The sequence below is a fragment of the Ambystoma mexicanum genome, chromosome 13, assembly GCF_040938575.1.
Source record: "Ambystoma mexicanum isolate Mex_15411 chromosome 13, UKY_AmexF1_1, whole genome shotgun sequence".
NCBI lineage: Eukaryota > Metazoa > Chordata > Amphibia > Caudata > Ambystomatidae > Ambystoma > Ambystoma mexicanum.
The window spans coordinates 407,191,116-407,214,519 of record NC_090938.1 but is presented as its reverse complement, the minus strand read 5'-3'; the positions used below and the strand labels follow the sequence as shown (position 1 = coordinate 407,214,519).

Here is a 23,404-nt window from a genome sequence, read left to right as displayed (position 1 = left end):
TCCATATATGGCGTTGTTGTGAAGGCCCAGCTAGACTGACTGGAGCCTTCCCAGTGACTGTATGTTGTGGGTACCTCCTGTGGGTGGGACCTGGGTGAATGGAGTGCGTGACCAATATACACTCCTTATTCTGGTTGTCTGGTTTCTGGCATGAGAGACAAAGACTGAGACAGCCTTGCCCGAAACTGGCCTGAATGCAGAGTGTAGTGTTGAATGGCTGGGTACTTGTCCCAATCCACATTCCTTGTTGTGAGTGTCTGAAAGGGAGGAGTGTGGCCTGAATGCACTGTGTGCCTGATTGGCTGACTGACTGCATGTCATGATGCCTACCTCTAAGGAGCCAGGCCGGGCCCAGCAACCCCAGAGGCAGACATCATTTTCCCCAGGGAAGTCTCAGCGGGCCCAAGTCGGGGCCCTTTGGACTCATTCCTGGCGCCTTAGGCGCCAGGCTCATAGCGGACCCCAGTCCTGGCGCCTTAGGCGCCAGGCTCATAGAAGAGGATATGTGTTTAAGTGCTTGGGTGCACACTTACCTGATGCAGACCTTGCTGCTTCATCCAGGCCCTCTTGAGGCCTGAATGGGACTACTTAACCTGTAGGACTACTTCACCACCCGGGTGTGGTCGGGGAAGGATACATACCTGATTGGTGGAAGGATACATACCAGGAACTTCTTCCAAGGCTATTTAAACCCCACCCGAACAGCCACACATGCCTCGCGTTGTTCTGCACCTAGCAGCTGGACGCTCACCGTGTCAGCTCCTGCATCCTGACTTCAGCCACGCCTGCGAGCACCCTGGAACACCTGCAAGGGGAGAAAGGAAGAGAATAGGAGAAGAAAAGCCCTTACCTGCTAAATCTGCATCCCGGAGTCATTTCTCCAACGGCCCTGAAAAGGAAGACATCATTTTAAAGGCATTTCGTTTCGATCGCTGCAGCGCTGCATTTTACTCACCTTTGCAAGGCGCTTCCATCTTCAGCAGCGATCTTCCGGATTCAGCTACGCCCCGGCGCCTAGAGGAAAAAAGACAAGAACAAAGGTGAGAGGGAGAAAAGGAATAAGGAAAGCTCAGTTTCCTTTTAAGTCTTACCTGTTGGATTATTCCCACTGCATTTCGGGTCCTGCCGCTTCCTGGCATCTCCGGACCCCGGCCCCTATGGGGAAAAAAGACAAAGACATTGAATGAGTGAATGCAAAGACATTACCTGAGCGCTCATCCAGAACTGTTTCACTTCGGGTCGGCGCCATATCTCCGGCACTCCGAACCCCGGCCCCTAAGGGGAAAAAGACATAAGCATTAGCGCTTGCTGCAATTAGACAACGAACATTATTATTATGCTTGAACTTTTGAACAGAACTTTTACAGCGCCTTACCTGAACAGTCAAGCTTACCTGAACTCCCATCAATCCTCAATCCAGTGAAGTAACTGGGTTTCAACGCGCCCCTGCATCAGAAGCAGGATGGAGAGCTCATCCTTCCAAACCCTAAGGTGAGGCTTCACGGGGAATCGTGGAGGAGGTATCGTGGAGGGTTGGAAGGGAGTGGGAGGCTTGAGCTTTGTTCCACAGTTGGTAATACTCCCTTTTCACGCACAGGAGGGTATCCAACGAGCCAGGGAAGCCAGAATAGAGGGGCCCTTCCTGTCCATCTTCAGAGTTCTGCGCCTTCGACGCTGCGCCTCCGTGGGAACCAGGTGAGCGTTACAGAACGCGAAGCCTTACCACAATTTCCCACCTGGGCGCTATGGAGACTTCCGAGACAGATCAGCTGGCCCATCTTTTAGGGGAATTACGGGCAGAAGTGCACTCAGCCCGCCAGGAGACTAATGCTCTCAGAAGGGAACTAATCCTATCCAAGGAAAGAACTGATGATCTGGCCAAAAGGTTATTGCAGGGCCAGGCAGAGCACACTCCTTTACCTGTTTCCGGAGATATTTCTACAACAATGGGTTCGAATAACCCGGTACAAATCAATCTACCTGGACACATGCCTTTGGCCCCGCCGGAACGTTTTGCGGGGGATCCCAAGAAATATGCCGTTTTTATGAACCAATGCCGTTTACACTTTTTATGCAGGCCCGGGGCCTTCCCCAACGACCAGACCAAAGTAGCCTTTGTACTATCTTGCCTCAGTGGCTGTGCTGCCGATTGGTCTATTCCATTGGTAAATCAGGCTGATCCCATTCTCCGGGATTTCCAGGGCTTCCAGGCAAGCATGGAAAGATTGTTCGCTCGACACTCGCAGGGACAGGCCCTTGACAACGAACTGCTATCCTTACGACAAGGTAATCAGGATCTTTTGTCCTATATCGCCACCTTTAATAGACTAGTTGTGGAAACCGGATGGCCTGAAAATAAAAGGATCACATTGTTTCATCAAGGCCTGCGCAGAGAGCTTAAAGATGTTATAACTCAGATAGTAGATCCACCCCAGGCCTGCGCAGACTACATAGACTTAGTGGTTCAACTTGATCACAGACTTCAAAATAGAAAAGCAGATCGGCTCAAGTATGAAACCAGAGTACCTATCAAGACCCACGTTAACTCCAAGAGTACTGACGTTTCCGAACCTATGCAAATTGGCAGTGTTAAAGGACCATTAACGCAGAAGGAACGAGAGAGAAGGCGACAAATGCAACTTTGTCTGTATTGCGGAACTTACGGTCACTTTCTTCAAAGTTGTCCAGTTAAACCACCCAAGAAGGTGGTTGGAGCCACTGATAACAAGTTATTGGCACCTGTTTCGGGAAACGACCTAGCCCGACAAGCGTAGGGGTCCGCTTGCCGAGCTTGAAAACAAACTCTTTGACCTCGCATTTTGTCATGCCAATGGTGCTTGTGAACCCAAAACAGCCTCAGCAGTTGCATGCTATAAAAGCATACATAGACAGTGGAGCTATTGGAAATTACATACACCGTGAATTGGCTTCCAGGATTAAGCTTCCTCTCCGCCCGAAAGTAGCCCAAGATGTAATTACTACAGTTGATGGAACCGAAATAGCCTCAGGGCCTGTAACGCATTCCACAGTTGAAATCACTCTGGTGGGTCAGGACGGACATCGGGAAGCAATCGTGTTTGATGTGATCAAGGCCCCACAATTTCAAGTACTTCTTGGAATCCCTTGGTTAGAAACACATAATCCGAGAATAGACTGGCGAGCAAAGAAGATAACTTTTCCTAGTTGTGAACCAACCTGTTACCCAAGGAATCCAGCTATGGGTCTAGCCTCTGTAACTTCCACCCCTGTACAGCTACCATCTGAATACCAAGAATTCCAAGACGTTTTTCAGAAAGAGCAGGCTAACACCTTACCTCCCCATCGATCTTACGATTGCCAAATCGACTTGGTACCCAATGCACAACTACCTTGTAGTAGGATTTATGCTCTTACTGAACCTGAGAACCTGCATTTGCGCCAGTATTTGGATCAATACCTGGCCAATGGTTTCATTCGCCCATCAAAGTCACCAGTCTCTTCCGCTTTGTTCTTCGTACCTAAAAAGGAAGGAGACCTTAGGGCCTGTATTGACTACCGCGCCCTAAATCAGATAACGATTAAGAATCGTTACCCTTTGCCCCTGATACCTGAGCTTATCGACCAAGTAAAAGATGCTCGTGTGTACACCAAGCTAGATCTCTGAGGAGCTTACCACCTGGTACGTATAAAAGAGGGCGACGAGTGGAAGACTGCATTCCGCACCAAATTTGGGCTCTTCGAATATCAAGTAATGCCCTTCGGTTTGTGCAACGCACCTGCCGCCTTTCAGTACTTCATGAATGATGTTCTTCGGGAACTTATCGATGTTTGTGTCATCGTTTATATTGACGACATCCTGGTGTATTCCTCCTCAGAATCTGATCACAGAAACCATGTTAGGGCAATTCTTGAGAAATTGCGCCAGCACAAATTATTTGCCAAGCTCGAAAAATGCGTTTTTCATACCACAGAAGTGGAGTTTCTCGGATTCATCCTGACACCTCAAGGAATCCGAATGGACTCGCGGAAAGTGGACGCCATTCTCAAATGGCCATCTCCTAGCTCTGTGAAGGTTGTGCAAAGCATGCTTGGCTTTGCCAATTTCTATCGAAGGTTCATCCCGGAATTTTCTCGAACTGTTCAACCCATCACAGCTCTCCTAAAGAAAAACAAACGCTTTGAATGGACTCTTGAGGCTGAACAAGCCTTTCAGGACCTGAAAACCAAATTCACCTCTGCACCTGTATTGAAGCACCCACGCCCAGATCTCCCTTACATCGTGGAAACCGATGCATCCAGTTCGGCCATGGGAGCTGTCCTGTCGCAAAGAGACCCAGAAACTAACCAACTACACCCTGTAGCCTTTTGGTCCAGAAAATTCTCTCCACCTGAACTCAATTACGCAATTACCGACAAAGAACTACTGGCTATTAAATCAGCTTTCAAGGCTTGGCGTCACTATCTTCTCGGTGCAAGACACACCATCACCGTAATTACGGACCACAGAAATTTGCAGTATTTAAAGATGGCCAAAGCTCAATCTTCGCGACAACTCCGATGGGCTTTATTCTTTGCGGAATTTGATTTTGTAATTACCTATCGCCCTGGCTGCAAGAATGGTAAGGCAGATGCCTTATCCCGGATAGGCATGGAAGAACCCAATTCGAGTTTAGAACCTGTGCCAATCATACCGGAACAAAGAATTCTGGCTTGACTTCATTGCAAACCATTGAGGACATCCAAGCTCAAGTAAAACAGCTTTTTGACTCTTCTGCCTTACTGGAATGGAGTCAAAAGGGTCCTCACTACACCGTTAAGGATGATTTACCCTACTTCCAAGAGCGGTTATTTCTGCCAAGTAAAGAATTGCAGGAACTTGTCATTACCCGTCATCATGAATCATTAATGGAAGGACACCCCGGTATCGCGAAAACAGAAGAAAAGATCAAACGCCACTTCTGGTGGCCTTCTTGGAGAAAAGACATAAAGTCATTTGTGTTGTCTTGCGGAATCTGTGCCCAAAATAAGAGTCAAAAGAAAAGGCCAGCCGGCCTACTTCAACCTTTGGACATTCCACCAGCACCTTGGCACACCTTGTCAATGGACTTTATAACTGACCTGCCTCCTTGTGGTGGTTACAACACGATTCTCGTAATAGTGGATCTATTCTCCAAAATGGCCCATTTTATCCCTTTAAAAGGATTGCCGTCAGCTTCCACCTTGGCCAAGGAATTTATGGAAAATATAGTGCGGTTACATGGTTTCCCTTCCATATAAGTCTCAGACCATGGAAGTCAATTTATCTCCCACTTTTGGAAGAAATGTTGCCAACTAGCACAAATAGACGTGTGGTTATCCACCAGCCACCACCCCCAGACCGACGGACAAACCGAGAGAACCAATCAGACTCTCGAGCAATATCTGCGGTGCATGTTACACCAATCAGAGTTGAATTGGAAGGACATCCTTTGGATTGCAGAATATGCATACAACAATTCAGTGCATTCTGGAACCGGACAGACTCCTTTTTATACCCTGTATGGTCACCATCCTCGGACCTCTGACCTAGATCCACCTCTGACCCTGGTGATGCCTGCAGTAAATCACCTACATTCCACAATAACCCAAGCCTTCAAAGAAGCTACAACCCACTTACAGCAAGCCAAGAAAAAGTATAAAGAAAAAACTGATTTGCACCGAAGTAAAACTCCTCCTTACCAAGTAGGAGATCAGGTATGGCTAGCAACTAAACATCTACCCCTCAAGGGTCAGCGAACTTTTAATCCCAGATTCATTGGGCCTTACCCCATCAAAGCTATTATCAACCCAGTGGCCTTTAAACTCGATTTACCATCCAACATGCGGATTCATCCCGTTTTTCACGCATCTCTTCTAAAACCAGTACAACCTGGAACCAGACTGTCTGAGCCCCCAGGCCCTGTCCAAATTGATGGAGAATTAGAATTCGAAGTGAAAGACATTTTAGATTCCAAGATAGTTAAGTCGAAACTCTTCTATCTTGTTGATTGGAAAGGATATGGACCTCAGGAAAGATCTTGGGAACCCAGTAACTATGTTCACGCACCACGATTAATTCAAAGATTCCATCGAAGATTCCCGCACAAACCAAAAGCCCCAGAGGAAAAGACCTTGGGAGGGGCCTTGAGGGGGGGTACTGTCATGATGCCTACCTCTAAGGAGCCAGGCCGGGCCCAGCAACCCCAGAGGCAGACATCATTTTCCCCAGGGAAGTCTCAGCCGGCCCAAGTCGGGGCCCTTTGGACTCAGTCCTGGCGCCTTAGGCGCCAGGCTCATAGCGGACCCGAGTCCTGGCGCCTTAGGCGCCAGGCTCATAGAAGAGGATATGTGTTTAAGTGCTTGGGTGCACACTTACCTGATGCAGACCTTGCTGCTTCATCCAGGCCCTCTTGAGGCCTGAATGGGACTACTTAACCTGTAGGACTACTTCACCACCCGGGTGTGGTCGGGAAGGATACATACCTGATTGGTGGAAGGATACATACCAGGAACTTCTTCCAAGACTATTTAAACCCCACCCGAACAGCCACACATGCTTCGCGTTGTTCTGCACCTAGCAGCTGGACGCTCACCATGTCAGCTCCTGCATCCTGACTTCAGCCACGCCTGCCAGCACCCTGGAACACCTGCAAGGGGAGAAAGGAAGAGAATAGGAGAAGAAAAGCCCCTACCTGCTAAATCTGCATCCCGGAGTCATTTCTCCAACGGCCCTGAAAAGGAAGACATCATTTTAAAGGCATTTCGTTTCGATCGCTGCAGCGCTGCATTTTACTCACCTTTGCAAGGCGCTTCCATCTTCAGCAGCGATCTTCCGGATTCAGCTACGCCCCGGCGCCTAGAGGAAAAAAGACAAGAACAAAGGTGAGAGGGAGAAAAGGAATAAGGAAAGCTCAGTTTCCTTTTAAGTCTTACCTGTTGGTTTATTCCCACTGCATTTCGGGTCCTGCCGCTTCCTGGCATCTCCGGACCCCGGCCCCTATGGGGAAAAAAGACAAAGACATTGAATGAGCGAATGCAAAGACATTACCTGAGCGCTCATCCAGAACTGTTTCACTTCGGGTCGGCGCCATATCTCCGGCACTCCGAACCCCGGCCCCTAAAGGGAAAAAGACATAAGCATTAGCGCTTGCTGCAATTAGACAACGAACATTATTATTAAGCTTGAACTTTTGAACAGAACTTTTACAGCGCCTTACCTGAACAGTCAAGCTTACCTGAACTCCCATCAATCCTCAATCCAGTGAAGTAACTGGGTTTCAACGCGCCCCTGCATCAGAAGCAGGATGGAGAGCTCATCCTTCCAAACCCTAAGGTGAGGCTTCACGGGGAATCGTGGAGGAGGTATCGTGGAGGGTTGGAAGGGAGTGGGAGGCTTGAGCTTTGTTCCACAGTTGGTAATACTCCCTTTTCACGCACAGGAGGGTATCCAACGAGCAAGGGAAGCCAGAATAGAGGGGCCCTTCCTGTCCATCTTCAGAGTTCTGCGCCTTCGACGCCGCGACTCTGTGGGAACCAGGTGAGCGTTACACTGCATGAATGCCCTTCTGTATGATTGGCTGCTGAGTGTGTGCCAGCAGTGTGGATGAGAGACAGAATAGTATATCTGGGGACCTCTCACCACTGGTAATTGTTCAGAAGCGTTCAGAAGCTGAGTCTCCACTCTAAGAGTAACTGGAACTGCTGATTCTCGACGCCCAGCTGGAAGAAGAAGACTTGCTGTTGCACTTGCTTCGACCGATCTGAAAGCTGCCGAATTCGTCGAGGACTGACCCGAGAGAGGACCTGGTAAGGCGCCCTCTTCCTGTGCTCCGAGGGATCATCGAGCACCGCTACATCTTCGCCGAAGCGCCCTGGAAGTCAGACCCTCGAAAGGCTGCCGACCCGAGACGGGACCGCCAAGGAGATTGAAGTGAAGCACCCGGACATCGCCGCCGTCGAAGTCCATTGCCGTCGACCAGGGTTCGCAGGTCTGTGTAACCGCTGGAGGCCCGTCGAAGTTGTGTTGCCCAGCCGTGGGAACCACTTGACGCCGTGCCGCCGACAACCGGAGCCGTCCGCTCCTTGCCTAAGAACATTTGAATCGAAGGACTCCCTTGTCCGCACCGTCGACCGCTTTATCCTGCCGGAGAAAGTCGAGGACGACCAACGCGCCGAGGAGAAACCTGCCGGTGGGTTTCCCGCCACCCGAAGACCACAAAGACTCGAACGAGACGTCGACGAGCACCGCTTGGATCGAAGCTGCCCCTCATCGACGCCGTTCTACCCTGTTTGTTGTCGGACGTTCGACGCCCCGTGTCTCCCGCTTGAAAGGGAAGGCATTCAAGAAGGGCCGTCGATTCCCCGACGCCGAACGCCGAGTTCCTCAACGGACGTTCGACGCCCCGTGTCTCCCGCTTGAAAGGGAAGGCATTCAAGAAGGGCCGTCGATTCCCCGCCGCCGAACGCCGATTTCCTCGACGCTTCTCGACGCCTCTCGACAATCCGTGAGTCCCGCTTGAAAGGGGGTCGCTCAAGAAGGATCTGTCGACACCTCTTCGAAGAACTCGACTCCACCAGGTACATTGGGGGGGTAAAAACATTATAGGAGGGAATAACACTTGCAGAACAATATATGGACAGGGCTTGTGCTATAACTTTATTTTACAGGTTGCCCAGGTGGGGGGATCTCCACACAGAACTGTGTCTAGTGGTAGGGGCCAGTATTCTGCCTATTGCTCAACCATCTTATTTTCTCTCCTCTCTCTATTGCTGGTTTCACTCTATTGATCTGTGTGACATTGTTACAGTATTGTTTATGCACTTTAATGAGATCTAATACAAAGGGTGGTACCACTTTAGAATTGTATATATTTGCCATTGTTGATTTTCCTAAGTACAAAGTGAGTTATTATGATAAGTGTACATAACCTTGAATATTGATTATATAAAGACTGTGTTCTAACCAATACAGTGTGTGGACATTCCTTTGTGGGGGCTTGGGGACTACACTGTACTTAAGAACCAGCCTGCATCACCTCCTGAGAAGCTAGGCCTTGATTGCTCGACCATAGCTACCGAATAGAGAATCTAGGCTGGGGTCCTCTGTGCCTCCCCTCTACCATATAGAGAGCAGAAGTACAGACCACCCCCTACCAGTCTTTACAGCATGTGACTCAAACCTCCGGTCATCACCCTCCAAGGCCCGGGCGCCCCCCTCCACTAAGGACACTTGCATCAACTGATCTGCACCGCTCAAGCACAACATCCTCACTTTGGGAACAGCAAGATGTGTATGACACTAGGGTTGGGCAATCACACACCAGAGATCAATAAATTGAGTATGTCTAGGGGCCACTATTAGCAAGACTCATTATTGCAGCATTTGGAAACTAATGTCACAGAAGGATTCAATAACTCAAAGACTCACTTGTAGAGTGTTGGTATTTTATTATCAATATCACAGATTCAGTGGTGGAATGACGCTTGGCTAAACTATTGGGCCCTAATCTTACCGTAATCCTTTCAATGGGCTTCCTCCTCCGTAGTCCTGGAGTGCCTAATCCCCAACTGGATGTGGTGCACTAACTAGAGACAGGTAACCCCTATCAACTGATTCTAACTTAGTCTCATAGTAATGGCCTAAAGGCCGTAGCCTTTGCTACCTACCTCCCTCTGTTGCTTCCTAAGGGTTCCTTAAGACGAATTTCAAGGAATATTTGGATGATGTCCTTGTTTGGAACCATCACCGCCACACCAGAAAGTGGCAAGTACACGCATCTGTGTCTCTATGGGTATGAAGCTTAGCAGACTCACCACCCTAGTCCCGGAGGGGGTTGCTCCACCTTGGAGAGAGATGATGAATGCCCTGAATTCATCACATTCCCCCACCATTTGCTTTAACCCCCTTGTAACGTTGGTCAAAACGCCTTCCTGACAAACCCAGGACAATTCCCTGTTTTCCTCAGTAAACTCTTCCCAGGATGTAAGGGAGGAGTATACCTCTGGTGTCTGTCTCTCTCAGGGGAGAGGGGGTTGGAGTAGCCCTGTAAATATGGGAAAATCTATCCCAATAATGATCTTCTCTGGGAGTCGGGGGACGGCCGCTACTTTTAGCGATGTTGGGTCTCCCCCCTACCTCTATGGAAAGCAGGATCTTGGGAGAGATTTCGGCATCCCCATGAACACATGTGATCTACCCTGACTCTTCCAAATCTAGACTGTATTCGGATAGACAAGGTCGGAGCGGATGGCTGCTTTGGGGAGAGATGACGAATTTGCTGGATTCATCACAGTGGGCAAACCAAGGAAGATAAGAGAGAGACGGCCCTGGCGCCTACTTCTAAAGCTCCTTTAGTAATTAAACTTACTGTGGTTCCCAACAAGCCCTACGTTTGTATAATTCTGAATAAACAGTGTTGAACCATCCTAAGGTGTGGGTTTTGCTTGGGTGATGCCCGGAAGTTGGGAGGGCCCCAGGTTGTGAACCCCCTTTCTTTTCCTTGAGTGGTGTTCTTGGTACAATTTTTCAATACTGTGCAAATATGTTGCTGGCCAGAATTCATTTGATCCTGTTTCAGGACAACAGGTTCTACAATGTTGTGTGGCCACAGGAAACCACAGAGACCAATGTGGAATCTGGCTCCCTTACAGCCTCTGAAGCTCCAGCACTCAATGAACCCTGATGTTTTAACCAAGTATGTCAATTACCACAGCGCATACTAAATGAAGCAGCGAATGAGAGACAGCCAGGACAGACTGCAGAAACTACATGAAGCAGCTAGCTCGAAAAGTGGGGTCTGGGGGGGGGGGTTATATGAACTTTCAATGCACTGGCCAAACACCAGGGAAGGAGAAAGGTTCAGAATGGTCCCTAGAGTCAGGTGGAAAGGGGGAACCAATGAAGGGGGAGGGACAAACCGTAAGAGGAACTCACAGGTATATAATTCCAGAGAGAGACAGACAAGTTGTAAGATGTTCAGGTGAGGTCAGGACGTTTGGAGGAAGACTGAGAGACCAAAAGGAGGATGGATAGTGGAACGGAGTGCTGATGAGTCTGTGGCAGTGTTGGGTGTTAATGCAGATGAGGCATTGAATGTGAGAGGGAGGTACCAATTAGTGAAGCTGCGAGTGGAAGAGTGTGTGTGAGAGTGAGTGTGGAGAGAGAGAGAGGGAATTAGAGGAGGGAGGAGAAGTAAAAGAGACAGGGGAGAATGTGACAAGATCTGGCGACAGAGGAAGGGAGAAAGAGTTAGTGGACAGAGGGGGTGGAACAGATACCTAGAAAGAGCAGAGGTGGGGAGTGAGACAGGGAGAAGAAAAGGATTGAGTAGGAGTAGACAGGAGATAAAACGAAGAGCAAGCGGGCCGAAAAGTGGTCAAGTGATTGCAGTCTGCAGTGTTTGCAGCTATTACGTGCTGTTCTTTTGCTGCTGCTGCTACAAGTGACTCTACTCTCTCTACTGCTGCCTTGCAAGCTATGCCTGCATTTCTTTCCATTTACCCGGCACTTACCGCGAAGTGGTCTGGAAAGTGCCTGCAGTCTGTAGTGTTTGCAGCTACTACTTGCTCTTCTTTTGCTGTTGCTGCTACGAGTGACTCTACTCTGTCTACTGCTGCCTTGGAAGCTCTGCCCGCATATCTTTCCATTTACCCGGCACTTACCACAAAGCGGGCCGCAAAGTGGTCCAGGAAAGTGATCTGCAGTCCGCAGTCTGAGGCGCTCGGTGCTCGGGGAGCTGAAGTTGTGCTACAAATCTCATCGGTGAGTGGACGTACCATAGCAGATTCCATTACTGTGCTTTAATTACAGCACCAATCCGTGTTTCCCATAGGCTGCGGGGACCCTTACATCCCTTTGATCTGGGCTAACCACCTGTTGCCTATCCCGCGGAGGCACAGAGTTTTTGTGATCTTGCTCCATCCTTGTTCCACTACTTCTACTGTTTCAGTGTGACTCCGTTTTCTGAATTTATGGATTACTAACTTGAGGAACTTTATACCGGCTTAGAGACTGCAGGGATTTCTCCTTTGATCTTTGTTGGTTATTTCCTATTCTACTGCTCATAGCTCCTCTTTTCCTGCAAACATGAGATCTGGCTTTAGAAGCGAGTCAGGTCATGAAATTCAGCCAGGACAGGAAATGCATCTGGAACTTCTGGATCCATTCCATATTACAAGTTCTGCCATCCAGTCCCCGCAGGAGTCTGCATCGCTATGCAGATTTATGCTTCCCCCTTCCACTTCTGAGGCACTCTGGAAGGAACTACCCAGTATCACTGAAGTGCAAGGTGCACCTCAACTGATCTTAAACCCTGATGACCAGTTCAATCCAGCCAGGCTGGTAAATGTGAATATAGCTAATCCCGATTTTGTAAAATCTGGAACTTAATCTCCCTAAAAAATCAGCAGCAGCTTTTAAAACCTCGAGACCAAGTTCTGTTTTCTCCCCCATTGCCGGCCAACGATTTCTGGATCATTACTTTGGGAAGTCGGTAGCTACTAGCACAGAACTTAAATCTGTGGCTCCGGTAAGAGGGACGGCGATGCTTGACCACTCGGTCATGAAGGTACATAACAACTCTGTAGGACATAAAGACCTCACAGATCTCATTCTTATCGAGTTTGCCGACCAAGCATTGAAGAAAAATGCTCCTCAGGAGGCCCCGCTGTATGATAATGCAGGTAGCGTTATCCAACAAACCTGTGATGCATCAATGTTAGGCTCTACATCTGATCTTACAAATATCATTGATAAGTACTCAATAACCAATGACCCTGATGGTCATGCCGGGGTTCGAGCTGAATCTTCTTCTGAGGCTGGTGATTTCAATGAAAACGCTGTTATACACCATACCCTATGAGAAGTTGACGAATTAATCTGCCTCACTCATCCAATGGTCTCTACTCTAAACATGGTGCTAAGCTCCTTTTGTGGCTTTTTTTGATAACATTTGGAATGAGTTAAAATCTACAAACTCTGTGATATCTGAGGTAAATGGTAAACTGGACTTTATTGGCTGCGTTTTCACCCAATTGCGAATGGTCTGGGACTAATGGGTGTCGATTCTGTGTCATCTAACAGGAAACCTATAAACACAGGCGAGATAATTGAAATCTCTGATACACCTAATTCGTCTGTTATTGAATTTTATCCTGTCCCTCATACTGTTCTCCCTACAGGGCAGTGTTGAATCTTAGATGACCATCCTCGGCCATCTTGCCCCACCACTAAGGGTGCTACCCCGATAGACCTGACGGAGGAGCTACCGATTGTCTCAAGCCAATATGAAGTCTTAATGGTTTCTGCTGAGGCGCCCCCAGTTAGCAAACCACCGTAAGCGATGCCGTGTAAAAATGTGAAGAAATAAATCTGTCTATGAAGAAATCGACAAAGTTGCTTAAGACTCAACTACAAACCATTCTTGCGCTCAAGCTTATCTCCACTGTTGGAAAAAGGAACCCCTTTGGAACTGGTTCCGGCAAAGCCATTTACGGTCGATTCCATATCACAGACGGACCCTGCCCCTCGGGACAATTTTGTGCCTGTTTGCATGCCCACTTCCAACATGGCGCCTAGTACATTTGATTTGAGTGATGTTAAAAGTAGTCCTCACTTGGTAGCGCTCACTCAAACCTCTGCTCCCCCAAGTTTTGAGGGGAGTAATGACATTTGTGTTATTAGTGAGGCCCCACACCTTTTTTCCCGGTATATCAATAACCCAATCCTCTGCCCCACCTGCCATCTGTGGGAATTAGGTTCTTAATTCCTGTATGTATGGTACCAAGATAGGGGGTGGTAAAGGGAATCTGGTGGGTAAACGTGAAGCTTTTCTACAGTCAATGTGTCTCCCAGCTAGCGGAGCTAATTAGGCTGCTCCTCAATCTCTTAGCCTTGTTTTTGGGGCAGTGACAAACATAATGATCTAGGGGCTGTGGGTGACCCTATAATGAGGAATTTACCAGAAAATATCTACCGGTCTTTGGCGGCTAGTGTGGGCCAGCTATTGAGGCGGTTAGATGTACCGACTCCACGACCCTCCTTGGGGCCTCATTCTAGATGTGCTGAGCCAAATAAGCACAAATCCTATAGCATTCTGCAGCATGCAAGAGGGAATGCTACCCTGTGGGATAAGACTGCAGACTAATCATAATCAAGGGGGGTGGATGACTGTGCCTCCGTCCCCTTTTGCCCCCTCCCGTTTCCGCTCCTTCCAGCTCCTAGCTCCCCTGCACTGGAACTCCCTACCTCTCTCAATTCGTTCTATTTATACTTTCTCCTCATTTCGCACCTCCCTTAAATCTCTCCTTCTCCATCCCCCACCTTTAAACTCCCTCCCCTTCTTGCTCCCCCTCCTTTCTTTCTCCTTCCCTGGATTCCCTCCCTCCACTCCCTACTACCCCACTCTCACCCTTTCCCCTCTCTCCTCCTTCTCCTTCTTTCCTCTCCTCTCCCTCACATTCCCACTGCTTTTCTCTCCCTATTCCCTCCAGTTTCATTGCTCTTCTTACTGGTTTATTGATTGACTGATTCATACTGTAATTTGCTTCTACCGTTACATTGTTTATGTTTTTTGTATCAAGTTATTCAATTGTGCAGCGCTTTGGCGTAAAGCGCTATATAAACTAATAAATACAATTACAAATGAAAATACCCTGTATGGGTAAAAGGGAGCTTCAACTTAAAATAACAAGAATATTGGGCCCTAACATTCCAGTCTGTTTGAACCAGACTAATATGTTACAGATTTTGCTGAAATACCGGCTCGGGGTCTACTTTGCTCCTCTAACATTGATCGAGTGGCTTTTCCGGATAGAAACCACCCTGACACCTCTATTAGTCACGTTAACTCGACGCTGGTCAAGGAGCTTGTTCTTTCCCAAAGCTTTGGGCTTTGAGATATGTCCTACTTTGTCGGAGGAGGGTGGTTCTCTAGGTCCACAGGGGTCAGGGGGCTGCGCATTGTGGTCCGCCCCCCAGTGAGGGATCTAGAAGAGTGGCCAAGGCTGATGAACAAGCAGATGTCATAAATATCGACTAGGCAGTGGTTACGTCATCACGGAACACGAGTGGGAGACGTCATCTTTTTATTAACCCTTCTAAAAGAGGCAAATTGTATTCTGTTACAAAAGACCTGCTTGATTGAAGCCCCGGTTTTGGATGGTACCAAGTGTTTACCCAAACAGCAAAGGCTAGCAAGGGTGGGAGGACTGTTAATTGCAGTAGACTCAGCCTTGGGAATGACTGCTGTTCCCATTGCTGATCTTCCGTTCGGAGTCATGGCGGTGGCCCTTTGCTCTACCAATCTAGCACTAAATGTATTGGTGGTGAACGTATACTGGCACAAGGGAGTTGCTGATCTTACCTATTTTGTGAAGGTGGTGTGTGAATGCATACTTGTGTGGTCGTCTAATTACCCCTGGGGAAGAGTAATGTTAGCAGGAGACCTATATGCAAACTGCCTCTTCCAAGACTTGGATTGTGGTCTGTGCGATCTATCCTTGGATATAATCCCACAGAATTTTAAATCTCAACCTGGTAGCGGCTGGTGCCTTGCCTTGGAGGCTTAGCCCCTTACGGGGAAGCCCTTTAATGGTATAGAGGGGCTATTTCTTCAACTGTGGATTACATCTTTGTTGATGATTATTTGTCAAATTGCTGTACCTCATACTAGAGGGCCTCATCACAAGTCTGGCGGTAACCCTTAAATGCGGCGGTAGCACTATTACTGCTGCATTTAAGGGTCCACCAGATCATGGGCTTGGGTGGATTTTCACCCAGCTCTGAGGGGGCAAATTTGACAATTGTCAGCGCTATTACCGCCAGTGGGAAATCCTCCGGCGGAAATAGCACGAAAATTTCCCATTGGGCCCAATAGGGAATGAGGAATTCCCGAATGGGCCCAATAGGGAATGTGAACCGACCCATGATGGGTTTGGCGGTAGCGCTAATAGCCCCGGGGGTAATAGCACAGGGGCTACCGCCCAACTCGTGATGAGGCCCAGAGTTGTGTTAAGGAATAATTGGAGTGATCATGATATCCTAAAGGTGGACTTTGATATTGTTCTGATTACTACAGAGCATACTGATTTGTTATATGTAAGTACTAACCATTCAGGTAATGCAATTCGATGGTCAGACTGAAATATTGACATCCTGAACCAGGATCACCATTCAATAATGTCAGCAACATTAGAGTGGAAAATGCTAAACTTTAATGTCAATGGGTCTCAGAATGTCATTACTTATTTGGTAACTCGGGTAAGATCTAACTCTAGATTTAAGCCAATGAGACCATATAGGCCATCCCATTGTTATAATGAAGAGCTTGCTGCAGCCAAATCTACCATGAGGAGGGAAATTAGGAAACGTAAGCATTTTAGTGATGATGCAGCTGTTGGATCTAGCCTTGTAAACAAGATTAGGCAGAAATATAAAAACAACTGCAAATCGATCCAAGCAATGCTATTGCAGCGGGAAGCCGAGGGGGCATTCTGGTCACTAATTAATGGCCAGGACCCCAATTTTGCTATTTCTCAACTAAACTCTGTCTCAGAGCCGGAATGGGTCAGATCTTTTGAAACTCTATTCGGATCCTCTGCTAGTAATATTGGTACTGATCTACTCTCTAGCCCTGCCACATATGACTACTCTTGGCAGCCGGACCTAGATATTGAAACTATTTACTTCCTCCTAAAGAAGAGTAAATAATCTAATGCCCCGGGCCCAAATGGCCTTACTAATAACACCATTAAGGTGACCAAATTAATTGGGCAAACTTGTTGTTTCTGCAATTTGGTAGTATTATCCACACTGGAGTTTTACCAGCCTCTTGGAGCACGACCCATTTTGTACCAATCTTTAAATGTGGTAGCAGGTTGGAGCCGAAAACTTATCTGACAATTTCTCTAATTGATGTTGATTGCAAGAACTTGTCTGCTTTTCTTTTGACTCGCTTGGTGCAATGGGCTTCTTCTACCCATTGTCACACATCGGGGTCTGAATGACCCGCGCGCCTCCTCATCACGCCAGGTGAAACAGACCACTTTCAAGGTACCTACCAAAGTCGTGACGCTTCGCCACAGTATCCGACGTTTCTCAGCCCCTTACTTCTCTCGGTGGCGGTTACCCTGGAGATTGGGCTCAACAACATCAAAGGTATCGACAACCCAGCCTTTGCCTACAACTCCCAGGAAACCTACTTTTTGCGTGTAGTTCCGACTATTCGGAACGTGAGCTCTGATGGGCTTACGGCGCTCCGCCTCCTGGGTATATTAGGCACTGCAGCAGGAAGGACGCTGCTTCTGATTAAAGTTGCAACCGGCATCCAAGGTTTCGTCTTCTGTGCCTTCCCAATCATTGCCTTCCTGTGTACCAATTCCTGTTTTTCCAATTACGGACTGCCTTGAGACTTCTCAATTCTTCTGCCTTCCTGTGTACCGGACCTTTGCCTGCTCTACGGTTTGCTTGCTTCCTGATTCTGTACTGTCTTCTGCCTACCTGTGTACCGGACTTTTGCCTGTCCTATGGATTGCTTACTTCCTGATTCTGTACTGTCCTTAGCCCGACTGTGTATCAGATCTCGCTGCCTGTTTACTGGATTGCCTTCCGTTAAATTCTTACCGTACAGAAACTTCTGTCCTGATTTACCTACCACCGCCTTCAACTGGTTTTCCTCACCTTCCCAGCTGAGTCCAAGTACTGTTTCCTTCTTCAATTCCAGTGTTCTTTTGTGGATTCCGACTCCATCCCGTTGTTTTGGATTTGCTCCCTCAAGTGTACGCAAGGAAGCTTTGCTGATTATACACAAAGACTCATTTCTGAAAGTGCACACAGGGACGCCTTGCTGAGAAGTGTGCACCTACCCGTATCTATGCTGAGAAGTGTGCACCTACCTGTATCTAGTGCGCCCCTCGTGCCGCCCGGGTATAGCATCCCTACTAACCTTCCTGTTTATTGTTTTGTACCTCCGTTGTTCTAACCTGGATTGTTTAGGTTATTTCTATTCCTGTTCTGGGGAAATTCCATTTCTGTTCCTTTTCGATTACAAGGGGAGTGGGTGACCCAGGTACTTTCTGCTTTTGAGAAGCTTTTTTCTTGTGGTGATCTTTGCTCTTCCCAAATATTTACCAATTGTCTTTTTGTTTTAGCTGGGTCCGTGGCGGTGTGTTCTCCCCGCTCTTTTGGGTGATCAGTCTCTCAGTTTTTAATTTAGTGCAACTGAGAGTCATATCATCAAAAAGAGCTTATTTCCCTCAACAGAGAGGAGGCTCAGGTGGAGGCTCCATCTCGAGCTCTTCAAGTAACATCCAGTACAACCTTCCTGGTCGCTTGCCCGAACCACTTGCCGGCCGGTGAGTAACACCCATGGGCTAAATAGACTGCACACAGGTTTCCGCAAGGGGCCTTTAACCAACATAAATGGTCTTGTAGTAAAGTTGATACAAGAATCAGCATGGGCTATGCCCGAGGTCTACACCTATATGGCCTGAACTGACCGTTCAGCGGCGTTCGACTGTGTCAATCGGAACCGGTTATGGTCCAAATTGGCTGGTTGTGCTTAGTCAATGGTGTATATGAAAACTGTGGAATCCAGATCCAGCTGAACCAAAAGGGCGAACTCTTGCGAAGAATACACTCATATCGGGGCCTCAGGCAGGGCTGCGTCTTGGCCCTCTGGCTATTCAATCAATATTTGTCTGACGTGGCCGATTGCCTTAGTGAAGGGAGACTTGTTACACTGAAGGTAGGCCAGTGTACAATCTGATGGCTGGCCTACGCCAATGACTTTTTGATATTTGACAAAGGCTTTTGAATTCCTTTTCAAATTATGCTAAAGAGAATTGGTTAATTATCAATCCAAGAAAGACCAAAATCGTGGCATTCTCAAAGAGAAAGTCGAGAAAAGAAAATGCCTCTTGGTTTGTTGAAAATGTAAATATCATGTACAGCCTTAGCTTTGTATTTCCGGGATTCCATTTCGGGACCACTCAGGCATTAGAAATATCTCAGATATCCTTCTGCAAAAAGCAGCCCAGCTCCAGTGTCAGATCATTAAAATCGATTGTAAATTTGGTAGATTTTCCTTTATGTTCTATGAGGGTATAATCGTTCCGAAGCTAATATATGGTCTTGAACTCTATAGTGAGGCTATATTTAAACTTCTGGATAGGATCGAGGCTAAGCGGTGGCGAAAGATCCTGGGCATCCTCAATGCAATACCGCTTGCAGCTATCAGGTTTGAACTGGGTGTAACATCCTCAACAGCCCGTGTTGAGTGGCGGCTGTTGTCGTTATATTTAAAAATGACTTCACCATTTGCAGATTTCCTGTATGAGACCTTGGGCGGTGTCCTCAATTGTTATAATGACTCCCACATGACCTCCGATTATCCGTCTCAGTTTGGTAAGAGATGTGAAGCTATTCTTTCAAGAACCTGCTTTGATCTGGAGACTTTAACTACTAATTCGAACAAGGTAAAAAAGGGCCTTTTTGACCTTGATTAGGCCATAACAACTGATTTATTTCACTCTTACTCCTCTATGAGACATTTATTCCATGAGCAGAAATGCAGAGAAAACCCATCTATACTGATTTCCCAATTCCATAATCGACAACATAGGGTATGCTTCTCCGGCTACGTTGGAACTTGCTTCCTACGAAGGAGATCTTGCTTAGGAGAAGCTTAATAACTGAGGCTGAAAGTGGATGTAGATTTTGTAACTCTAGATTTGAATCAATAAAGCACTTGGTACTTGACTGTGAGGCACTAATACCACGCAGGACCAAATATATGGGGCCCCTTTTGAAGTACCGATTAGGATGTATAGATGAAAACATATGGAAAAGATGCCTAAATATCCAAAATGCTCACAAAGGATTAGCAGTATCAGGATTTATCAATAGCCTCAATCTGTTGTAATACTTGATACATATCAATTTTGGTTTGTTCTGTCATTATGCTTACTTTTCTATGCGCCTGGTACTTTGCCCTCCTTATTTGTAATTTGAGTATATGAAGAGAAATGTTATGAAAACTTCTTATTTTCTTATTTTACTCTTTTTAGCAGTGTTTGAGTTTTTGTTCAACCGCTGTAAATGCTGTCATGTTTGTTTTATATTTATTATGGACTGTTATGTAAATGTTAAATTTAAACCATGTACAATAAAAAAAAAAGTGAAGAGTAATAAGATTGAGAGGCGTGAAAGACAGCGAGCGAGAGAGTGATTGAAACAGAGTATCTGATACAGGCACAATCTGAAATCATCTAATCTAAAATCTGGAAATAATCTATAGATTATGGAATCCTTAGAACATTCCAGAGGGAGTAATATAAGGAATGTTTTAGCATTTAGGCCATCACCTCAAGTGAGATAATAGGGGTTATCTATTTTAATTTGTGAAGCATAGTCAGGGAAGAATGGGCTAGGGTGGGGGTAGTCCACAAAGACTAGAGAGGGACGACCATTATTTGGCCAATTGCTGCTTGACAAGCACCCTAGAAAAAACAGCATTCTATTTTATTTGACGAAATAAAATCTTTAATCGTCCTTGGGATTCTAGAGATTATGTAAACCGTCCGTGACAGGTAGTGTTGTCGTGGGATTACTCTTACTCCAACAGTGATGTCACAGACAGCCCAGAAAGATGCTGAGAGTAGTTTGCATCACCAAAACGGCCTGATTACCTACAAGGGTTACAGTAAGAGCTGTTGGCTGTGATCTCTATGGAGATGAAGATGTGGTGGTCTTGCTGAGAAGGAAGGTGTTGATTAGGACAGGTTTCCGTGTGGAAGTGCCTGAGGGGGCTCATGGAAGAATTGCCCTGAACTGCGGTCTTGCACAGAAACATTTGATGTCCATGTGTCTTCATATTTTCAAGCGCCCCAATGCCTGCAGGCTTTCGGAGCTATTTAAATTAAAAAACATTTTTTAAATGTACTTGGGAGCGGGAGTCATAGATGGAGACTACTGAGGAGAAGTTAAGGTTTTCCTCTTCAATCTGGGGAACAATACCTACGTGATAAAACCCAATCAACCAACCGCAAAGTTTATGTGCAAGGAGATTTTGGGCCCTGTCATGGAAGAAGTAGAAGATCTAGAGGCTGGCGGGAAGGGGGGCACTCAAGGCCGGGGCAGATGGTCACCCGGTGATTGAGGACCGTGCCTCGTGAGTGCTAAGCATCAAAAATATCCTGTTCAGAGCTACCGCATTGCTATCCAGATGGCCCCAGGCTGTAGCAGCATGTGAGGAGGACCGATGGGCGAGTCTGGGTCACTCCTGGTGAATGGAGATGTCAGACCGACGACATCTCATCAGCGAGGTCGCAGACCACTACACCATAGCTGAGCGGCTTCCCACGTGCCACAGCAGTAAACACCTAAAAACTCTGAGCCTGCAATGTGAATGTAAGTGTGGAGCTGTTGCGTGCCCCGGTATCCCCAGTTTGAAGTTTGGAGCACAGCCCCATTTTGTTCTGCCTTGTCGTTGTGGAGGCGCATTGAATTTGCCCATGCCACAGGGGCTTCCGGAGATCAGTCCCCCATGCTGACAAACTGGCTCCTGGGGGGAACGGCGGTGAGCTAACGCGCCTTCCCCCGAGATGGAGCTGCCTACACACTTGGATCGGGTCCTGGCAAGGCACGATGTGCGCTGTGGAAGCGGGGTAATCAGGACTGACACCCACAATCAACGGCTCTATATCGGCAGAACTTACATGCTCTCTGCCCCTGATTCTGAACCCCACTAGGTCTGTCTTGAGGCTGGCGAGCAACGCGACTGGGGGCAACACAACACAGCTGAATGCCTGCTAGCTTGTGGAGCTGTGCTCATGGGTGTGTACCATTTCAATGCATCTCGGCATTAGTGTTCCTGCTCAGTCACATGAAGGTAATGTGGAATGGTGCAGACGTGTGCGGCACTGGGGACATGCATTGAAAGATAACCAACATAGTACGCACTCCCGGAAGCGATATAGTCCTCCTCATGGTCGCTGTGTGCAACCCCCCAGCGCCCCCTGTCGAACTATAGTACCTGCTCCCTGCAGCACAGTCAAGGGAGCGGTAGCCTGCTGGGACTTCAATACACTGTGCACATTGAACACAACGATTGAGGCCCCCCAGCCCATGCATCCACGCAGGCCTGGTTGCCAGCCATGAGTAGCGAGTGCAGGTGAGGCTATGGCATTGTGGGGGCTCCTGATTACAGCACAGAGTACACGTGGAGGAGCCCACCATCACCAGACCTCAGCCGTAGCCGCCAAAAGCCACCCATGCAATAATCTGACCCAGCACAGAAGAGCCCATCCAGCTGAAGGAGCCTCTCTTAGTTTGTCACCCACAATCCATATATATTAGCACAGAAGACAACAAGCTCCTTTGAGGGTCTGACCGTGTTGAGGAGGTTGAACCACCTCTTGGGGAGGGGAAGACTGCCACACCCACAGTGGGCCTTGATAGTCGCTGACACTGCTAGTTAATACAAATTGGGGTTGTTAGCCCACGTTTGGTGGCTCCAGTCACAAAGGGCTTAGAAATGTGGGAAAAGGCCCCCAGACTGTCCTTATCCCTAACAGTAGCTCCCGTCCCAGGGGCCCTCCCAGGACCTGGTTTTCCTGCATATGAAAGGTGAAATTGTCTTACCAGTCTGGGTGCACGTACTGCTTCTGCCGGTTCCCAAGAATAATCCTCAGTTCAATACCCGGCCCAATCCACCAAATTCCAAAGACGTCCATACCGCTTCTTGGAGTCCAGTATGCATCGCACCACATGTTCCTAAGACCCATCAGGCATGATGACAGGGGGATTCTGGACTTTGGCACCGTTTGCTGCAGGTTTGACCAAAGATACAGGAAACACAGGGTGATTATTCATGGTACCAGGCAGCCATAATCTAACACCAGTCTTTGAAATACATTTTTCAATAACATAAGGCTCAATGAAACGGCACAGAAATGTATGTGACCCCACCAATTGCATGTTTTGCATGGATAACCAGACTCTATCCACAACCACATATTGATGAGACTCCCCTATTTTCCGATCTGCTGTCCTCTTATATGTTACCTTGGCCTTTTCTAGGTTTTGGTGTGCTTTCTCACGTATACACAGATGCATCTGTTTCCGCAGATTTACCGCCGGCAGGCGATTAATCGTGGGCAACCTCTCAGGTATCATTTTTTGTCTCGTCCATACAGACACATATCAGGAGTCATACCCAACGAGACATTTTCAGAGTTGTTATAGTTGAACTCTGTCAACCAAAAAGCCTTCACCAAGGAGTCAACTCCCTCTGCTAAGGTATTGCTCCATGGTTTGGCTCACTCATTCTGCCTGTCCATCCGTTTGAGGGTGATAACTGGTAGATAGAGCACAGCGGATTCCAAGCATTGTGCAAAAACCCCTGCGTGA

The 23,404-nt window shown here is 47.6% G+C and overlaps 1 long non-coding RNA gene across 1 annotated transcript in view; it reads right to left on the bottom strand.

The window, feature by feature from the left end:
* Positions 1 to 23,404, bottom strand: part of LOC138521284 (uncharacterized) — a 161,831-nt gene that overhangs the window by 114,646 nt on the left and 23,781 nt on the right. The window contains exon 2 of the long non-coding RNA XR_011283005.1: positions 22,637 to 22,821. This is a non-coding gene — a long non-coding RNA (uncharacterized lncRNA). The remainder of the gene's footprint in view (positions 1 to 22,636; positions 22,822 to 23,404) is intronic.